This window comes from Cyanistes caeruleus, chromosome 2 (genome assembly GCF_971803275.1).
Source record: "Cyanistes caeruleus chromosome 2, bCyaCae1.hap1.1, whole genome shotgun sequence".
Lineage (NCBI taxonomy): Eukaryota > Metazoa > Chordata > Aves > Passeriformes > Paridae > Cyanistes > Cyanistes caeruleus.
Window position 1 is genome coordinate 69,708,482 of NC_141702.1, and position 7,093 is coordinate 69,715,574.

Here is a 7,093-nt window from a genome sequence, read left to right on the forward strand (position 1 = left end):
TGGCAGATCTTTCCAAAGCTGCTGTGCAAAACAGGCGTAGTGAAGCTGATTTCTGAATTTTCCAGACCCTCTGGACGGCATATTCTTGCATGGCAGTCCTCTTCGTTTCCCCGCTTTTGACAGAAGAATTGAATTTGACTCGCAGGCTGTGTGGATTTTAGATCAGGATTTGTTGTACAGGCAGCCCCTCTCCATGCCTTAACATTTACCTGCAAACGTCTCCTTCTGGTAATTCCTCCTTTAATGAACTTACAAGGAGCCAGCTCTACTTGGCTTTCTGAAAACAAAACCATGTTTTCTTTGAAAAGCCTTTTCAGCCCAGATGAAGGGGGGGAGGAGATGAAAAAGCTGGTGGTGCGAAACGAGCTCTGCCCGTGCAAGCAGATTGCGATAGAAATTTCCCCCTTGTGTGGCTTACCCTGAGCTAAGGTCAGTCAGTTAACTCTGTTTGGACACCGTCTGGCATGAATACTTCAACGATAAAGCTTAATGTGTAACCCAGGGCTTTTTTTTCTTCTGTGTCAGCAGTTGGCAGGAAGATACTGTAAATAAGGCTCCCTATGAGTAAATAGATATGTGTGGAGAGGGGAGGGGAGCACCGCAGTAAGCAGTTTTGAAATTCATGCCAGAGTTGCTCCAAGTGATAAGGTTATTTGAGTAACCTGCAAACCATACGGATGCACAGGTTTCAAAAACAGGAAAGCGTCTTGTTTAAAAAACTTCTGAGGCAACCCGAAGGCTTAGAAGAGAAACTGGCTGTGTGGTTAAGTGCCTTGTTGGTGCTTCCTTGTTGGTATCAGGACTGAGGTGCTGCAAGGCCTCTCGGGGGCAGCTGCAGTGGCCGTGCTCACCGAGGGGCTTTTTGAAGGGATGAGAAATCTCAAAGTTTCCCTATTCATTTCCTCTTCAGGCGAGTTGGGAGGGGTTTTTTTCCTCACTCTCCTTTTCAGTAATGTCATAAGAAATAAGTAAATAATTCAAGTGAGCTGACATCCTCAGAGGATGCGCTGTGTCTGAGTTCACCGGGTCCCCTCTCCTGGTGGACGTGGCCCTGCTGTGGGCTGTGCCAGGCTGGCTGGTGCTGTGCATGGCTCCTGGCTCCTGACACTGCCAGCCCAGCACCTGAACAGGGGGGCCTTTGGAAGGGCAGGGCACAACGCCTTTCTGAGGGGTTTAAACGTGGATGTGCAGAATTTGCTGATGATTTTGGAAAGTCTGATGGCTAAGGTTCTTCATAAATAAACCAAAGCCACGTACTTTCTGTTTGACCTTTGCTTTTGGATTAAGAAAATCAGCCCACAAGATCCGAAGTTTAGTTTTTGCAGGAGAGAGAGAGGTGCATTTGCCTGGGCACGCGTGGCTGTGGGTGCGCACGTGCCTCGCTGGGCACCGTGTGACCCTTGCTTGCCCTGGCACCTTGCTCCTTGGGGGTTTACAGAGCTGGTATCTAGAAAACACAAGCCTTCTTCACCTGAAATGACATAGCTGACACAGTTCCAGCATATTCTGTTATTATTTATTGAACAGGACTCAAAGCACAAAGCTGGGACACGGGCTTTTTCTTTTCCAGCATGTGTGGTTTCCAGTGGAGGTCATGCTCCTCTCTGTTGGATTTGGGTACATCCAGTCTTCGAGCCTTCAGGGTCAGACAGGGACCTGACTGGGTCTCTTCCCAAAGGGATGGCTCTTTATCTCTTGGAAGCAGAGGGGATATTTCAGTCCCAACCTGGCTTCTTCTCCCTACCTGCTTTATCTTCCAGGATGTCCACCTCAGCTGTTTCCCTCAGCGGTGGCAGCTGCAGTGCCAGACACCACATTTACAGCAGAGATGGCTTTGGCCCTTCAGGTCCTGTGTTTTGATTGCTCCTCAACTGAAATATCAATGGCTTCTCAGTCACTTAGAGCAAAGAAAATGTTTGAAAAAATCAAGGAAATTAATTTAACTAGACTTGGAGAAAACATCTTTGGCTAGAAATTCAGGCTCCAGCCAACACAGCCAGCTTCTGCCAATTCAACTTTCGCCTTAGTCCTAGAAGCAAGCAATGAAAAGGGAGGAAAAAAAAAAGAAGGAAAAAAATCCCCTTCATTGCCCCTTAGATTTAATTGTGTTTTTTTGTAAGCCTCATAAATCCTGCCCAAATCGCGTCATCAAGCCACAGGGAAACTGAAACCTTGCCCAGGGCAGGAGCCAGCAGGGCTGTTCAAGCCAGAAGGGTTACATTCAGGGACAAGTTCAATGCACTGCCGTCTTGTTTTCAATGGGAATGTGCTTGTCTGTGTGTGTGTGAGAAAGGCACCTGGGTGCAGGAGATGGTCCTGCCTTTTTCCTCTTTGGATGTTAGAAAAGATACAAAAGGAAAAGAGTGGCATGAGTGGAGGCAAAGCAGACATCCTTGAGGCCACCCCTAGCCTTTCAAGTGTTTTTCCTCTTGTGCTGCAGTGAGGGAGAGCAGGAAGGGAGGGACAGGGACTCACACCAAACTGGCCTGTCCAAGCACTTTATTTTTTCCTTTGAGCATCTGACAGACAGAGGGAGGAGGATTAAAAACCCCATATGTCTAAGCTGAACTACTGAAGCTTTTCTTACCCTTGTCTCTTGTGGCCCTCTCATATGATTCTTTTGTGTGTAACTCCCATGAAGGAAGAGAAAAGCAGGTATGGAAGCTGAACCGCCTTTGGTGCCTTTAGTGCCTTCCCTCAGTCCCCTGTGTGGGGTGGGTGATGTCCAACTGAGAGATCAGCACCAACTCCCCGAGGGGAAAAAGCAGGACCTCACATCTCACCATTGGTATTTCACGTTCGGGGGATGTGCACAGTAGGTCCTGCAAGGTTTCAGCAAGTGCATTGTTTGGGTTTTCACTGGAGCAGGCTTGGCACAAAGCACTGCACAGGGGCACAGCTGCTTGCCTGAGACACAGAGGTGGCATGTTGTGCCCTGCTGTGCACCTCCATTGCCTCAGTGGCAGGCAGACTCCATCTCTCTGGAAGGGATACAGCAGCAGGCTCTGATGGGGGCTGAGCTATCGCCAGCAGTGTTTAGCCACCCCTCTACAGAACTGCAGCAGAAGCTGAAAATGTTTGCTTATTTTTATTTGGCTTTTTTCCCCATCTCCTGCAGGAAAATACATTTAAAAGCACAAGGGCATAAGGCTCTCTCCTGCCAAGCCGAGCCCCCTCTGCTCCACAATGTCCCAGCAAGCTGACCTTTGCCTTCGGTCGGGCTTTTTTCAGACTCATCATTATTTTGGCTGCATTTGTGCTGTGGAGGAATGCAGGTGTTTCCTCTGCTCCCACCAGCATGCCCATGCTCTGGTTTCTGAAGGGATGGGGAGGTTGCTCGTGCATGTCCTGTCACGTTCCAGAAGGCATTTGAGGAAAATGTGGATGCAGTTCAGGCACATGACCAGGGAAACAACACATTTGCATGCACTTGCATGTAAGTGTAATTTAGGCAGGCAACGTGCCGAGCTTGCTTGAAAAACTGGCCCATGTTTTTCCATTTGTGGGTTGTTTTTTTTTTTAAGTTAAGGAAAGGCAAACAACTTGTTCCTCTGTTTGATCTGTAATAACCCGAGCCGGTTCCCTTGGAAAGCTTATTTGTTCTCCTTGGCTGCTGAAGTGGATGCCGAATTTTGAGCATCCTGAGCAGAGACGGTGTGCTTATGGGGTTCTTTGTTGCTGAAGCTTTTGTTGGACAATTATGAGACTCATTTATATAGCTGTTTATGTATTAAAATTGTTGGGTTGCCTGGAGCTACGGATAAGCACTCCTTGTTTGACATATCTCTAAATAAATATAGAGGCACATTATTAATGGATACAGCTTTAAAAGCAAACACCCAGAGATGCACTTACAATAGGGGGAGGAAAAACCAAGGTTACATCATGTTGCTAGAAGCCAATTGCTTTGTTTTCTAAAATGTTTCTCTGTAGGACACAGATGATTTTTTGACTCATTCAGTGTTTGAGCATCCAAAAAGTCTCACAGTTGTTCCAAAATTCTTTCAGCAGCATCCCACATGGCATTGATAGACGGTTACACTGTAAAACAGTCCTGTATATTCTTTTTCCCCAATGGACTCATGCTTTTGTATTTCTGGAGAAGTGTGTCCCTGCTGAGGGAGGAATCAGCATTTTAGGGCTTTTCAAACTACATGATTTTGCAGTCTGAAGAAGAGCAGATGGCCTGGGGCTTTTACATGTGTGTGAGTGCAAGTGTGCTGATGGGTGAACACCCGGGGTCACCAGGAGAAAGTGGCAGCCTACTGCTCCTGCTGTCATGCTGCTGATCCCGTAGGTGCTGAGCTACAGCTGGCACAAGGAAACATCTCCTAAGTGCAGAGCTGGTTCCCTGACAGGCAGTTATGAACTCACTTGTGCACTCTCTGTCACCCCTGCTGCACCCCTTCTCTGGAGAGCAATGTTCCCATCACTGTGTAGCTTTCTCCTCCTCCTCCCCAGCTCCCTCAGGCTTAGAGCCAGAAGCTCCCACCTGGCTCTTGCTGATGGCCCTGCTGTTTGCTCCTCAGCCCTACCAGGAACTGGCTGTTGTTTGTTTTGGATCTGAAGGGCACAGATTTGAGCAGGGCTGTGACTGAGGACAGGTTGTCCTGTCTCTGAACAGGGAGCTGAACCCTGGGTTCAGAACTGCAGGTCAGGTTGAGAACTGGCATCCCTCTGTTCTCACTGCAGAACTATCAATGCTTTTTCTGCCATTTGTGCCCTGGGCCAACCACCTGCAGTTTTGGATAGAGGATTCACCACCAGCCACCTATTCCAGGGGCCAGCCAGCTCTCTGCTCAGACCTCTGCTCAGCAAAACCCATGTGATGACATTTGGGATGTTGGACTGAGAAATGCCTGCCGATCTTCCTTGGGGAGGTACAATGTTCCCAGGGCTGCAGGTGTATCCTGCTTTGGCAAGCTGCATGGCTGCATCCCTGCACACACCTCAATGGCGCTGTTCTGCCAGCAAAAGCCTGCAGCACAAACCTGGCTGTAGGCTGTAGTTTTTGTGGGCACAGACCAGATTTCTGTGACATGCCTGCTGTGCCCTGGGGGCCCACTGGGACCCTGAACCCTCCCGTGGAACATGGAGCCAGAGCACAGCTGGGTGCAGCAGTGCTAATGCTGGCCCAAGGGGGCTGTATAACTTGATGAGCCCCTTCCTGCTCTTCACTAGCTCTAGGGTCAGTTGTTCCTGCTCACCCAATTAAAAAGTAAATACACTGTGCTTGGAAAACCACTGAAGGAGCAGCTTGGCCGTGTGGACATGCAGGAGGCATGCTAGCTATTTAAGCCCTCAGAGGGGATGGTGAGGTTCCTGGCAGCTAGTCTGGCTCCTTCCTGGGACACACAGTCCCCCAGGCTGAGGGCTGGTGGCTCTCTGGAGGGCGAAAGCAGGGCAGACCTTGTTATTGCCTGCTTAACTGGCCCCTTCAAGTGGCTCACCTCTGTCCTGTGTGGTTGTTTGTACTGCAGTCTCATCTGTAGGTGGGTGAATTGTTCTCTTCCTCACCTGGAACTACTCCCGTGGGCTAGGCAGGAGTTTGGCTGGTGTGCTCCTGTTTGTTTGCTCTAGGGAAGCGTGTGCATTCACCTTCCATGGGGAGGGTGCAGGCTCAGCAACCAGTGTGCCTATTTTGGAGCCAGGTATTTGCAAGGGCTCCTCAGACTGCTGCTGGCTTCTGGAAGCATGTCCCTTGGCACTGCTGCCACAAGCAGGGGTGGTGTCCCAGCCTGACCCTTTGCTCCGTTAATAGCCTCCCTGAGAGGCTCAGCCTTGGGGCTGGGTGGCTGCAGGAGAGCCACAGACCCAGCCAGGCACAAGCAGCCCTCTGCAAGCATCCCTGGCTGTGGTGTCTCTGCTGTGCGAGACACAGAAGTCGCAGTGCCCGCTCCCGCCACCCTCAAAGCACTGATGTGGTGTCCTAGCAGTGGCTTCTCCCTGTGGGACCAAGGGTCCCATGGGCTGGGGACCAAACACGTGGAACGCAGGACTCAGCAGAGGGAAAGTGGGGAAGAGTGAAAGAACACAGAAGGTTTATCAAAAAGTGTAGTCCAGTGACAGTGCCACCATTGTCCCAAACACCTACCCCCTTGCGCTTACCTGTGTAGTTGGAATGTGGCGAGATGGCAAAGGGGGACGGGCCTGGGAACTCATGGGCTGGATGGGAGATGTTTGTGTACCCAGCTGCTCAGCTGCTGCTCAGATTCCGGGAAGCTGTGAGCCCTGCAGGAGGGCATGACACCTCAGGCGTCACTCTGCTGTCAGAACAAGAGCACCCATGGCACTTGTAACCTCTAACCCACGTCCTGGCCGGGCTCCAAGGACTTTTGCAATCCCCCACCTCTCCCACCGGCTAGGATTTGGTTCTCCTTGGTTACTCCTGCCCTCTTCTGTGAACAGCCCTCTGTCAACCTGTGGGACGGCTCTCCCGAGGAATGTGAACAGAGCTAGCTTTCATAGGTGTGCTGTTAAACATTAGCTGCATCCCTCTCGGCAGGCAGCCACTTTCCACCTTCTCTTTGCCACGCATGCCGGCGTGCCTGCGGTACAAGGCACTCGCTCCTCATCTTCCTCAAAAGGGCAAGCAAAATCGCATGACGCCAAGGTGAATGTATTGAACTTCTGGCTAACTTACGGGCTTCCACTACACAGCAGAGCTTTTTGGGATGTGATGAAGGAGACAGAAGTGTTGAAAAGTATGGAGAGAGAATAAAAGGGCAGGTGGGGGTGATCAAATTCCAGCCAAAAAAATCTCCAAAGCAGCCAACCAGAGATGGATAAAGAATTGCCAGTGAGTCAGGGGGAAGGAATGGCAGCATTGTCTCATGTTCAAGCAGAGAATCTGTAATGGAAGAAGATGAAGTGCCAGGGAACTAATATCCCACTGCAGCAATTGTTTGATCCCTCCCTTCCCCTCCAAAAAAGCAAGTTACTGCTGGCTAGCTAACAAGTTGAAAAATCCAGTCCAAAACCTAATCCAGTCTCTTGTGCCAATAAGCGCATCTGTCAGTGTGTCAGTGTTGATCCTCCTTCAGCACATGCCACATGCTCATGTCTTTACACAGGATGGGCTGGAAGGACCATT

At 50.1% G+C, this 7,093-nt stretch overlaps 1 long non-coding RNA gene across 2 annotated transcripts; it reads right to left on the bottom strand.

The window, feature by feature from the left end:
- Positions 1 to 1,494: 1,494 nt before the first annotated feature.
- On the bottom strand, positions 1,495 to 6,442 carry LOC111926858 (uncharacterized). 2 transcript variants are annotated; one of them, XR_015283361.1, is made up of 2 exons: positions 6,109 to 6,442; positions 1,495 to 1,871 (listed from the first exon to the last, which is right to left on the bottom strand). It is a non-coding gene; the product is annotated as an uncharacterized LOC111926858 (long non-coding RNA). The 2 variants fall into 2 exon arrangements; XR_015283360.1 differs by having other exon boundaries at positions 1,495 to 2,029.
- Positions 6,443 to 7,093: the final 651 nt, after the last annotated feature.